This window comes from Malus domestica, chromosome 12 (genome assembly GCF_042453785.1).
Source record: "Malus domestica chromosome 12, GDT2T_hap1".
Taxonomy (NCBI): Eukaryota; Viridiplantae; Streptophyta; class Magnoliopsida; order Rosales; family Rosaceae; genus Malus; species Malus domestica.
Window position 1 is genome coordinate 29,568,541 of NC_091672.1, and position 14,619 is coordinate 29,583,159.

At 35.3% G+C, this 14,619-nt stretch overlaps 3 long non-coding RNA genes across 3 annotated transcripts; 2 read left to right on the top strand and 1 right to left on the bottom strand.

Annotated features, from left to right (window-relative positions):
- Nucleotides 1–667: 667 nt before the first annotated feature.
- On the top strand, nt 668–1,267 carry LOC114819920 (uncharacterized). Its single transcript, XR_003767236.2, has 2 exons — nt 668–822; nt 1,055–1,267. It is a non-coding gene; the product is annotated as an uncharacterized lncRNA (long non-coding RNA).
- A 717-nt stretch (nt 1,268–1,984) lies between these two features.
- LOC139190191 (uncharacterized) lies at nt 1,985–3,400 on the top strand. The gene is made up of 3 exons (XR_011574259.1): nt 1,985–2,223; nt 2,325–2,393; nt 3,078–3,400. It is a non-coding gene; the product is annotated as an uncharacterized lncRNA (long non-coding RNA).
- A 1,654-nt stretch (nt 3,401–5,054) lies between these two features.
- LOC103430497 (uncharacterized) lies at nt 5,055–6,012 on the bottom strand. The gene is made up of 2 exons (XR_528755.4): nt 5,610–6,012; nt 5,055–5,458 (listed from the first exon to the last, which is right to left on the bottom strand). It is a non-coding gene; the product is annotated as an uncharacterized lncRNA (long non-coding RNA).
- Between the last annotated feature and the right edge of the window lie 8,607 nt (nt 6,013–14,619).

The following is a 14,619-nucleotide window of genomic DNA, read 5'->3' on the forward strand; positions in this document are numbered from 1 at the left end:
ATTTTAGTAGATGTGAATTATGTGATGCGTTTTTGTGCAGTTTTTTGGTGCAGTTTTGTGCAGTTTTTTGGTGCAGTTTTGGTGCAGTTGTGGTGTAATTTTTGCTGCAGTTTAGCTGCTGTTTTTTGTGCAGTTTTGGTGCTGTTTAGCTGCAGTTTTTTGTGCAGTTTTGTGCAGTTTTTTGCTGCAGTTTCAGTGCAGTTTTTTGCTCCAGGTTTGGTACAGTTCTTGGTGTTGTTTTGCTACAGGTTTGGTGTTGTTGCTGTTTTTGGTGCAATTTTGGTGCATATTCATTAATTAATATATAAGGAAAATAAGATCATCTTATGCATAAATATGTGTATATTTTAAATTGTACATTTTTTTCTCAAAAACCAAACTGAAACCGTTTGAAACCGTACCGAACCGAACCAAACGGTTTGGTTTCATTTCGGTTTTGGCTTCAAAACCGCACCGCACCGCACCGCAAAAAGTTTCGATTTCGGTTGTGGTTTCACTCGAAACCGCACCAAACCGCACCGCGCCCACCCCTAATATAATGTTTCATCTTGTAATTGTTTTGATATGAAATACACATAAAAAATTCAACATGATACAACGAAGCCCCACATGTCTGAGACCTATCATGCGCATGTGGTTGGCTGCTTTGCTTCGTATGTTTCTTTTCGTACTAAATAATGAGTTATGAAGCTTGTTGATGGAAGGGTTTCTTCCTTTCGTTTGAATAATGCTTGATTGGGTGTGGCTATGGGCAAAGAAGATAATATTGAAGGAAAACAAGAAGATCACCGGAAATTCAGAGGCGTTTCCTCTATTTATATGGTAATCCTAATTAGAAGCAAGGCTTAACTAGTTTTTTTTTTTTTTTTCCTTTTTCTCTTTGAGGTTTCTAATCTAGTTTAATCTAATGGATGGATGAGTCATTTTCCTTTAGACACACTGACACACACGAGAACATGTTACAAAGTTCTGAAGCTTTTATGTTTATTCATGCCTCACAAAAATATTAGGTTTTGAAGTCCTAAACTTATGTTGCAGCAATTTCTCCTTGTAGGTCGTAGCTCAGCCGGGAGTAGGGACCCCAAGAAAGGGTGATGGGGCAGGCTCATTCGGGAACAATTAGGTCAGGGCCAGACAGGTCCTTATATTTTAATAATGACTTTTCATTAAAAGGGGAGTTTTTTTTAACTTTTCGTTAGTTTTCCGTATATTTTTTGGTATGAGAATCGATGAGTTTGTAATTGTTGAATTGTCGTGTTTTTAAGTATGCGTGGTCTCTTTAATTGTTTTAAAGATCATATTTGACAAGCTTTTTTATATGATTTCTTGATTATATTTTTAGGATGGTCCATATACATCTTTTTAATTTATGTTATTTGATATTTTTTAATTCATTTGATTTAACGTTTAGAAATTGATAAATGTGTGTGGCACGTAAAAAATAGTGTGTGATAGTATTATCCTATTTTTAATAAAATTCTCTTGAAGAGCGATTTGTGCTGACTTTAATAGATTTTGATTATAAATTTATATTACAACTTGAGTCTATCGGAGCATAAAAATATATATATAAGTTATAACAAAACAAGTTCGACTTCAACTTACCTTTGAAAGAGTCAAAATAACATTTAACGTATACATTTCTTTCCTCAAATCAATGTAGGCTGCATGCAGACCAATACCTAGCTATGGTGTTGAACCCTGTGAAAGTATGTGGCATTCGAATCCTTAAAAGCAATGGGGCACGACGATCTGCTTTCACTTTCGGATCATGGTTTTGGAACTTAAGCTACTATTTCACACTTTAATCCTAATCTTCCTCGAATGAACTTTTGCTTCTTCTCTATAAATTACGCATGCCTGAATTGAAACACCCCAACCCCATTTGTTAATTAAAAATTATTTTAAAGCCTTAATTGGTGAGCCCGTGGGGCCCATCCTGTTTTATTTTTATGTTTTCTGGTCTCCCTCTCTCCTCTCTCAGTTCTCTCTTCTCCCTCACCTCTCCCGCAACTCTCTCTCCCTCTCTCTCTATCTCAATCCCTCCGAGAGTTTTTCTTACCATCAAACATCACCATCGTCTTTATCTCGTCGCTACAAACTCAACCATAGTATTGGCATCTTAAAAGTCGAACCATGAAGCCCCGTACACGAGCTCCGACGAGTACCGCCCCTTTCGAGGCCATTTCCGACCAAACCACAGTTAGTTGGCCGGCTTGCAAGGTATCAATCTCTTCGTCTCCCTGAGTACTACAACTTTCCTTTTTGTTTCACTCAATTTCGTTGAGTATTGAAGAAGTTATACTCATTTGAATCTTACCCAGTTTCCGGCGATCTCAGTGGCTTTCGAGGCATTTTCCGGCCAAACCATGGCAATTTAGACGTCGTGTGAGGTATCATTCTCTTCGTCTCTTCAAGGGATACAATTTTCATTTTTGTCTTGCTTGATTTTATTGAGTAGTGACAAAGTTATAGCCGTTTAAAGTTGGGTGGTTTTCCGGTCGAATTTCCGACCTTCTTCTTCGGTGAACCCAGGCCCTTTAGGCCGCTTAGGACACCCACGGGCTTTGGGCCCGTAGTCAAAACCCAGTCCATTCTTTTAATTGTTTTAAAGGCCTTATAGTCTTGGGTTTTTATTAATTATTTGAGGGTTTGGAGCCCGGCCTGGGGTCTGAGGCCTTTGGGCTGTGCTTGTGTTGTGTGGGCTGTGCTGTGTGTGCAGCCCGTGTGTGTGTTTGAGGTGCATGTGTGTGTATTGTGTGTGGGTTTGGGCTGAAGCCCAAACCACCCCATCTTCCACCCTAAACCCTTTTAACCCAAAACCTTAGAATTCCAAAACCCAATAGATCCTAATCCTATTTAACCTAAACCTTAATCCGGATTTCAAGCCTAAAACCCGTTTGACTTAGTTTGACCGTAGACCCCCGGTCAACGTTGACTTTAGGGTTGACTTTTCGGGTTTTCATCTGGGACCCTTATTAGGGTAATTCGACGTTTTGAATCCATTTCCGATGTCTGTTTTCCCAAATTCAATTGCTATTATATAGTTTTATTTATTGGACTCTTTATGTGCTTAGGGGCAATTATTGTGACGTTTCCGTCTTCACTAGTGACGCAGCTTTTGGCAACTAAGTACTGTGAGTGGACCCCTTCTAAAATTATATGATTTGATAATTTAATTGCATAAATGATTAGCATGCCTACGGATTTATGATATTGATTTATGTGAAGGCACTTCCGAAGCAGCATCTTCGGATTCTCTCGATGTAGGACCCACTTCTTTATTCATTAAATTTTATCTCAATTCTTTTTAGTGATTAGGTTTAGTTGTATGCTCTGAACACATTTCTAAATTATTAATTCATGGTATTTTAAATTCATAACCCGTCTTTATTTCTTATTCTTAGTTTTTGTATTAATTAATGGCTTTCATTACCCTCGGGTGTCGGCCAGCACGTGTCTATCTTGGTATTTAGGGAATATCAGGATCGGGACGTGTCATGAACTGTCCAACTCCTATGACAAGAATATTGTACCATGTAACCATTTTTTTCTCAAACCAGTCGGATCGGAAAAGATTGCAAAATTTTGTGTGAAATAAAGTCAAGCCATAGTTTGTACTTGGGACTGGATTAGACTGGATTGGATTACTTGAACCATGCATTTTACTTGTTTGGGTATGAAATTTGAGGAGAGTGTAGTTCTGGTAAAAGAAAATTGGAATATGACTTTTACTGAGAAGTGGCCAAATAGGAAGCTGTTGAGTTCACAGCTGGTCGGGGAGGGTGACTGATTTAGGTCGTAGCTCAGCCGGGAGTAGGGACCCCAAGAAAGGGTGATGGGGCAGGCTCATTCGGGAACAATTAGGTCAGGGGCCAGAGAGGACACGGGTTGGGAAAAATTATGGCCAGGTACAACCCTAGTTTGTGAGCAGCCACCTCTTTCATGCAGATACTCTTCATGTTTGATTTGATGGTGGGTAAAGTGAAATGATTGGTTTTCCAACTATTCACGCCGCATTCTTTGAAATTTAGCCTGCATGCGTCACTAGTTTGAAAGACATATACATCAGCAAATCCGTTATATTCACGGCCGGATCCATAGAGGGACCAAGATGGTCCTGGGACAACCCGGATCACATTTTAATACTTTTTAAATACTTTCAACCAATTTTTTATTATTATTTTAAATTAAAAATATATATACTTTTCATTATTTTATAAAAAATAATAATATTTTAGTACGAATGGTATGAGTTATTCGGTTTAAAAGTGAAGATGCACTTGGGTAGTTACTGTTCATTAAAGGTAGATATTATTCACTTGGCGATTGAATTGCCTCTTGCTCAAGGGGCTTTTTAGAGGTGGAGGTGTGCTGTAAATTCAATAGGGTCTCTATACTTTATTTATATTTTTACAAATTTTCAATACATTACAAGTATATGGCTTTTTTTAGTGTAAACAGAAACTTATTTATAAGACATTTTATAATTTTACTTAAATCCGCCTAGCCACCTGAGCTAAAGAATTGGTTGAAATTTAATCTTGACGGTCCAATCTAGGTCAGTAACCTCTCTCTGTTCTGTCATTTTGAACTTCGCCTCCTACCCCAATACCTCTCATTTCGACGAAAGCTCTCATCTCTCTCGACACCACCTAGCCTCCTACTCAGTGGTGGATCCAGGATTGTAAGATTGGATGGTCCCACTATAAAAGTTCCAAAAAATATTAGACGAAAAATAACATTGAAAAATTAAATCATACAATACATACTTTTATTCATAATCTTTATACAAACAACATTATAAATTACAAAGACTAAATATGTCCATGATATGCTTTCATACTCGATAATATGTCATGATAGATTTATTGTCAACTGGAGCAAATATATCCAATAATGATTGAAACTATCCAAATTTGAAATTGAACGATTTGATTTGTGGAAAACTGGAGAGGAATTGGACGTGGGCAATTGTCTCTGCCCCAAAAAAGCAAGTATAATTATCTCTGCCCAGCAGTACGTACAAGGGAAATTATTTCTGCTCAGAAGTGTACGTAAGAAACATGGAGATTTGCAAACTGATTAAATTACACACAAAATATGAGTAGATATCAAAGTGCAAACACTGATAAGCCAGTTGCAACGCTGCGTTTGCAACATGCTAACACATCTCGCCTGTTTATTAGTTATATTACATTTAAGATTTGCAGACTGATTAAATTACACACAAATTTGAGTAGACATCAAAGGGCAAACACTGATAAGCCAGTTGCAACACTGCGTTTGCAACATGCTAACACATCTCGCTTGTTTATTAGTTATATTACATTTAATCACACTCAAACAGAAAACTTCACAGACACGATATTGTGATCAACAAGCCTGGAACATCTTGATTGTTCAATAACCGGCATTATCAGGTCCCTGATTAGCTCAGCAGTTCTGAAACAAGCCACTGCAGTAGTAACACCAAGATGATAATAACTTAGAAAAAACTTTAAAACAATAATAATATAAGCACACATACATAAAACCACTCTTATCCTAATTTTGCGTCGGACATAATTTCACTGTAAATAAGCAATTTCTGAATTTTGCCAACTCACCAACATGTTATCACTGTGACAACGCCTGATATCACTTGCACAAAGACCTTACATAAGCTACAAAAGCACCCCCGTCCTTTTCCTGGATCTCCTGGAACTCCTCCCTGCTGCTCCCCTGTTTGAACCATCATGTGATCTCTCTCTCTTGATCAAAAAAGCACTGTGGTGGATATGTATTCAACAACTTCCTTTGCTGAAATGCAGTTGAGATTGTATCAGCTATATATAGCGGAGCCAACCGGTCCTGACCCAAGGTTTTAACGTCAGGTCCCTAAGGTTTATTGAGTTTTCACAAAACCCCCTAATGTTTGAGACATTACACTAACATCCTTGAGGTTTTTTTTTTTGTTTTTTTTGTTTTTTATTTTTGGAAAACCCTTTTGGTTTTAATTTACTTACACATAACCTCTTTTAGCCAAATTTCATCTAGAATTTAATGAAAAGTGTATTCGCCTGCCTCCAATCAAATCCTTTCTTCTCAAGGCTTTGATTTCATCTCATTTAAGTGACTAAAAAGCCCTTCCACTTTTCTGAAGTTTACATAGATGTTTAAATTAATGCTGTTTAATTTACTTGGTTTGGTGTTCCAAATTATGAACTTCTCTTTGTTCTCTTGGTTTAATTTACATGAGTACTATATATTTATGTCTAATTGCGGCCAAGTGCTGCTCTTCAATCTTGCAATTAACAGTACTATTTCCATGTTTCATTCATAAAAAGGAATGGGAGAAATAGGGGCATCAATCCATATCGACTCCATATAGATGTTTAGATGAGTGATAATCGTAATTACGTGGTGGGCAACTCATGATTAATAAGTTAAATTACTCAGTTAGACATGAAATCAAAACCACAATAAGAATTAAAGTCAGTAGTAAGCTCAAGTAAGGGCAGCTGTGAACATCAACAACAAAAAATTTACAATGCACCTATGGTTGTAGTAAATGCATTGGTGCAGTGAACGGTCGAATTTGCCTACTTTAATTAAACATTAATTCCGGTCTAGTCGTCCACTCTGGTACATCTGCAGTGTTATATGCACAAGGACTCCATCAAACAATTAGGGATGTGCTATCCACACACTCTATTTTACTTCTCACACACCTCTTGATAATTTCTGTCCATTGATCTTCTTCAATTCATTCGATCCAACGGCTGAAAATTCAAAAGGTGCGTGAGAAGTAAAATAGGGTGTGTGGATATCACATCCCAACAATTATATATTCATGATTGAAAATGGGCAAGCATTTTGTTAAACCACATTGGGCTATGTAGAATAATCCTTAGTGGGAAAATACGAATTTTCCAAGGGATGACTTTACAGTGGTCTAAAACCCTAGTTAGAAATAGTAACACACTAGAAATTTGTACTCATGCATTGCTGCGGGATTGAAAATTTTATGAAATATTTTATAGCTTCAATTTTCATAAACAATGTTTGAGTGAAAAACAGAGCATTACGAATGACAATGCAATTTATATGTAAATTTATCATGAACGAAACAAATTTATATACTAAAAGAAAGATCTATTCTTTTCAAACTGTAAAGTAGCAGATAATTGTTTATTCAAAAAGTTGGAATAATGAGAACTACATAATTGACAAATGCAGTATTGAGAGTATAAGGGCATTAAATCACAGGCACTTCACAAATCCTCTTCATATCTGCACCAAAAATAACGAAAAAGAAGTGCAATCAGCCCAAACAACAAAAATCAGTAGAAACAAACAAAGAAAATCAAGTATCGGAGAGAAAGAAATGAAAACCGAAATAAAATTCCGGAGAAAACGGTACAGGCGTGGAAAAAGGAGGAAACAAAAAGAAAGCATTCGTTGATAAACAACGCGTTGAATCTTTGGAAACAAAGGAAGCAACTGGAACAACACATGTTGACACGAAAAGGGCAGCGAAGCAAAAATGAAAATGGATGACAAACACATGGACTGAAAGGGTAAAATGATTATAAAAAATAAGAACACAAAAGGAATAAGGGCATTTCCGGCCGCAAAGTGTTGATGGAAGGATAAAATGGTACAAAAAAAAACATAACACAAAGGAACAGAAGGGCTTTTCCGTCAGTGCACTGTTAGTGAACAGTGTTTTTTCCCTTGGGTTTTAGTACATGTATAATGTAACGTGCATGGAAGAACTTTGCCATACTGTTCGAAATGACATAAAGAAATTTGTCCTCATGCATTTGGAAGAGCACCTCCATGCATGGTTCCATCTCTATGGCCCAGTTTATCCCTACACGTGGCAGATGATTATGATACCTCAATAACTTTCGCATTACATAAGTTCCCTACACAAGGGCAGCCACTTAGGAGTCAGGAACAGCGGCTGCAACAAATACCACTTTCTGTAGAAACAGCAGTTTCAGCTCGGATTCAAATTTCTACACAAAGCCATGGATATATTTAGATACAGAAAATATATACGAACAAAACTAATAACATATTATACCATCGACTGCAAGCTGCAGTATAGTTTCCATTACTATCTTCAAATCTTTGTCTAAATTAATAGTACACAAGGCCGGTCCAAAGATTTTTAAGATCTGAGACGATGCTAAAAAATATGTCCTCATTTCATATAAAAAATTATTTATTTTTACACATAAGACATAAAATTATAATTAGAAAACACTTCAAATTCAGTAATTTATAAACATAAAAAACTAATTTATTTTATATCGAGAGAAGGAAACAAAAAAATTTCAGGCTTACAAGTAGATAAATTATGAGTTTGGTATTCCATCTAAACTTTTAAAGTGTTTTTGTATAAATCGTGAGGTGTTTTTTCCTTATTTACTAACCTTGTCAATATAAGATTAAAAAAATAATGATATTTTCAAGGCTTTAAGAATATGTATAAGTAATGAATGGGCATCAAATTAAACATTTTGATGACACGTCATATGATTTGCAAATTTGGTCTAAAAATTTAGTCTACGCATTACCCTTTGTTGAAAATTAGACTTGAATTGGAACGAGTGTTTAAAAATAGCAACCCACATAGTTACTAGCTAGTAATTAAAAATAAATTAACAACCAAACAGAAATTAGTAAAAATTGAAAAAAATAAACATGCACATAGCATTTCGAACTTAGGACCTCTCATTAATTTTAAATACAAAAACCATTGCTTCTAATTAAACTTCTAATCATTTAGCCAAATTTTATAAATTTATCCTGTTATGAAAAGAAATTTGTAAAAATTACCCGTTCTAGTTAAATTTCTTTGTTATTAAACCAAATTTTATAAATTTATACTCTTATGAAAACGTATATAAATATGTCACAATAATAATTTTGGTGCCCCTAATTTTTTTGGGTCGTGGACGGTCGCCTTGCCAGCACTGGACCTGGGCCGGTTTGCAGTGTTGACTGCTTCTGTTCTTTTCTAAGAATTATTTTGTGTTAATTTGAAAGTAACACAAGCGAAGGCACTTGTATTGGAAGTGGAATTGTTGCTGAGATTCTTTGTTGTGATTGAGGCCATTTAGATATCGCTTGGGATACAGCGTAGCATCATATGTGATTGAGGTCATTTGCTATCAGCTTGCTCTATATATGGATGTCATAAGGTTTCTCAAAGTTCCTTGGGCAAATGGTTTATAATATATATCTTGCTTGCGTGTGCATTTTTCTCACATTTTCAGGGGTTACTAAATGTTCTCATATAATTACATACTATGTGCAGGGATTGTTGAATCCTCCGTTATTCATACTAAAAGATAAGTAATAGTTTAAATATCCTAACTTCACTCTAACTAATACTGAGACATTTTGTGATAAAACTCCACACCTGACGGATTGTGTAGGTGGTAATTACCAAGTTGGGGACAATATCGGTGTTGTTGGAAGTGGGCCGTATGACCCGTCTCTCTGATAATTCTACATGGTATCAGAGTCAGGGGGTGGGCCCGTACTGTACAGTCACATGATGGGTAGGCCCCCTTGGCCCTATGCGATGATGGTGGGTCCCTTGGCCCCACATGTAGGGTGAGTCCCCTTGACTCCATGAGGTTGCTGCCGATGTATGGATCTTTCACGTGTGACCCACTAATTGGGTTACACGTGAGGGGGTGTGTTGAATCCCACATCTTCCAAACTAAAATATAAGTAATAGTTTAAATATCCTAACTCGACTCTAACTAACCTGAGACATTTTGTGATAAAACCCCACACCTGACGAATTGTGCAGGTGGTAATTGCGGCATCAATCCATATCGACTCCATATGGACATTGAGATGAGTAATAATCGTAATTACGTGGTGGGCAACTCATGATTGATAAGTTAAATTACTCAGTTAGACATGAAATCAGAATTAAAGTCAGTAGTAAGCTCAAGTAAAGGCAGCTGTGAACATCAACAACAAAAATTTTACAATGCACCTATGGTTGTAGTAAATGCATTGGTGCAGTGAACGGCCGAATTTGCATACTTTAATTAAACATTAATTCCAGTCTAGTCGTCCACTCTGGTACATCTGCAGTGTTATATGCACAAGGACTCCATCAAACAATTATATATTCATGATTGAAAGCGGGCAAGCATTTTGTTATACCACATTGGGCTATGTAGAACAATCCTTGGTGGGAAAATACGAATTTTCCAAGGTATGACTTTACAGTGGTCTAAAACCCTAGTGAGAAATACTAACACACTAGAAATTTCACTACAAAACAAAGTGTCATTAACAAGGGTCAAATACTGTTAGAAAAGGCATTTTGCCGTCGCAAATACTTGTTTCCGACGGGAAAAAGCCCTCGCTGAGCGTCGAAAATTGTCCCATTGGAAATACTTTTGTTCCGACCAGTCGTCGGAATGAATGCATTTTCGACACACATGACTCGTTGTTAATAGTTATATTTATGTTGGAAATGAATGTTCAAAATGGCAAACTTATTTTATTTTCGACATGGAATTTTGGTCGCAAATACTTATAGAGTTGTCGAAATTACTTTTCAAGTGACAACAAATGTTTTTTGCGATCACTTTTTTCCGACCAAACAATTGTCTCAGAAAATCTTTTTCCAACAAAATCATCTTTTTTTACGGGAGTGGACAATCATCGCAATTACAATTACCGACCATACAAGGTTTTCGAAAATATATAACGGCTTGACAGAAATAGGCACAAAAACATATTTACTATGATCAAGCGTCGTCGAAAATATGTACTTCCAACAGTGAAGTTTTGTCGGTAATACATATTTGCAATGACAAGCTTCGTCGGGAATATATATATTTTCGACAATGAAGCCTCGTTGAATATATATATTTGCAATGGTGAAGTTTCGTCGGTAATATATATTTCTGACAATGAAGCTTCATTGGAAATAAATATTATTGAACATATTTAGTCGTCGCAAATTTTTTCATAACCAATATTTGGTTGAAAATGGGTTTTTCCTATATGAGCGTCTTTGTTAGAAATTTGCACATTAACGAGAGGAATTTACAATCGAAAAAGCTATTATTCTATTTATAATTAAATTATATATTGAAATTAAAATATGATAAAAATAGGTATGTAATCCTTACTAATAAATTAACCAAACCATTGTATTAAATTTCTCAATATCCAAGCAAGATTATTCATAAAATTATTTAAAAAAGAAAATGGACAATAGTTAAATTGGAAAAAATAAAAAAAAGAACAACATCCCACGAATAAAACTTAACAAGTTCAGATATTTGGTAATATCAAAATTAGGGATGGCAATGGTTTGGTTTGGGGATGGAAATGCTATATCCATCCCCATAACCACGAAAATTAACCATCGGGGATTATCCATAACCATATCCACCGGGTAACGGATTTTCAATCGGTTATCGGTTATATCCATCTTCGTCAAAAAATTTAAAAAAATTATATTCATCCAATCGATGCACTATAAATTTTAGTAGATACTAATTCCATCATTAAATAGCAACATCCAATTACAAAAAACATAACAATATATTTGACGTTGTTTATGATAAGCCAATATGATAAATTGGTCCAATAAAAAAAAAGACAAAAGCAAATACGAAAGGAAGACAAAACAAATTGATTCAATGAATTAATTTCTTGACAATGACTCTTGAAGAGAGATGAATCTATAAATTTGGAACATTTGATAATTGATATATAAAATGATTCAATGAATTAATTTGGTTGAGTACAACAATAAGAGTATTGAATTGATGAGGTTGTTGGTATGCCCCATGCGTGATGTTCGGTGCATAATATAGATAGAATAGGGTTTGATGCATGCATAATGAATTAGTATAGGGAGGGTTCAGTAAATTGAATAAAATTATATTATATATCAAATATATATATACACACACAATATATTTGGGTCGGATTTGGGAACGGATATGGATTGGGACCCCTATAACCATATCCAAAACCATAACCGAATAAAGTTTACGATTTTTCCCCATATCCATACCATACCCGAATTTTCATATCCAAATCCGATCCATTCGGGCGGTTATCCACGGTTATCGAGTTTAATGGTTAGAATTGCCATTCCTAATCAAAATGAAAGTATGATGCACTACTAATCTTCATGTTGATCATGTGACCAACTTTCAACATTCTCCTATCAAACAAACAATAAAGAGAGTAAGTAAAGAAATAATATATTATTCAACAGTAAGACAAACAATAAAAATGAAATAAAACAATTTACCATAGAAGCAGATAGTCCTGAGCGCGCATAATTATTTAAGTTGTTTGGCATCAATCTTTTAACTAATTCTTGCAAAGAATTCAACTTATCTGTTAAAGTGTGGACTTGGTCCTTCAATTGCTCATGACTTTCTTCACGTTCTAAGCACATACGTTTATTACAACTTTGGCTATTTGAGGGATATGCATCTTTAGTACTAAAGCCAGCACCTACACCAAGAAGACGACCATGACTTGGGCCACCAATCACCTCCTTGTATATAACCCAATCATTTACTTCATTTTGTTCTTCCATAGCAGTATTCTTTTTGTTGTCCATTTTTTCCTTCAATAAAATTGTAATATGTAAGCATAGGTAATACACACAATATCATGTAAAAAAAAGATTGAATTTATGATAACATACATAAAGTTCTTTAGCCTTTTCACTTGCCCAAGTTTCTTCACCTTCACTCTTACGCTTACTCACATGGAATTTTTTGAAACAATCAATCAGGCTAGGTTCAATTCCACTACGATCAAGCTATTAAGATTAAAAAAAAGAAAGTTCATTAAATAAATTTTAAATATGCAAGAATGACGGTATGGAAACAAAACATAAACATAGTATTATTACCTCATCTTTTCTGTACTTTGCCATTGGAACTGAACCTGTGGTGCGCACAATTGTGGACTGCTCCCTATTGCACGCCATTTGCACACTTTGTTTCTGCATGAAAAAGAAAGCAAAATTAAAACCCAATCATCTCACAGTAAGCAGATACATGTACGGAAAATAATATATTAACCATCATAAGATGATATTTCATATATTAAACTTTTACCTTCCATTTAGGTTTCTCCCACTTTTCAACCATTTTACACCAAACATCTTTAGATACATTTGATGGGCAATTAATGTATCTCTCCCCAGTAGTCCTGTACTTGTGAAAAACCGAATTCCTCAATGTGCTCATCCAATTGGCATATCTTGTTTTAATATGTAGTTCAAAAGCAGCCCTCATCTCTTCTTCAGAACACGTGTATATGTATCTAGTTCCCTTAAAATGATCATACAATTCATCCATGTGCTCTTTTGGATAATCTTTAAATGTAATCCAAGGCCCTTTAATAACTTGATTAAAGAGCACCCCTATAGTTCTCGTAGCATTTGTGGTTACAATCCTATGAAATTAAAATTAGATTAGAACACTCACATGTCTAAATAGTTAACTATTTGACAATCATGCTTCTAGTGACTTGTGCTCATGACCTGCTATCATGTATTACAATCGGAGTGCCATTCCCATCTTTACCCTTAGCCTTCCCTCTATCTTTCTTTTTGGTAGGACCTAATCAATAAAAATAATAATGTGCATGTATGTTTAATAAATAACCAATTACAAAAATGCACATTTTCAAACCAATATAAATAAGGTACCTTGGACACTTGAAGGTTGATTCTCAATAGATGTTTGTTGTGTCTCATGTATTTTGCTACCATGTGATGGTTGGGTAACACCAAGTTGGTCTGAAGAGGGTGTAGGTGAATGAGTGGTAGTGTGCGGTGCTCTATTTTGACTCGTTTCTCTTGTTTTCGTGGCTACAATTTTACAAAGAAAACACAAAGCTAAATAAGACATAATTATGAGAGAATTAGTTTCTTTTAGCATAGGACAAGGTTTATAAAATAACCAACAACCTTTGAATCATAAATTAAGCAAACGAAATATCACTTTCTTCTATCTTCAAGTATACTTTGAAGTTAGACTATACATTCCAATTTAATTATTTGCACCAAACAACGGCCAGCCTAAGCTTTTCCTATCAAATTGTAGCCCACAACCTACTCTCAGCATTTGCGGCCGAAAAAAAAAATTCCAGGATGATTCCATGGGTCTTATGCTATTCTTTTCCATGCCAGTGAAACTGACATGTAGTTCAGACAAAATCAAAAATAATTTCTGATGGCCAAGAACCCAGACTTGATTAGCCAAAGACAAAATCCCATTGTAGCTTTTCTTTTTGTACATATAAATTAAAAATCCACATATAAAATTACCTTGTATATTTGCATGTTGGGTCTCTTGCATTTCATTGTCATGTAGTTTAGTGGTGGTATCATGTTGGTTTAAAGAGAGTAGATGACAGACGACGTGTGCTTGATGAATTTTTTTGGCTCCTTCCCTTTTTTGCCATATCTATCAATCATACAAATACAAGAAAATTAGATGTCAATAGTACCGAAAGATAGAAAAATGAAAAAATGAAACCATGAAAGCTAAATAAAATCGACTAGAATTAGGGTTTCAATGGCAGAAGGCAAAATATATACATAAA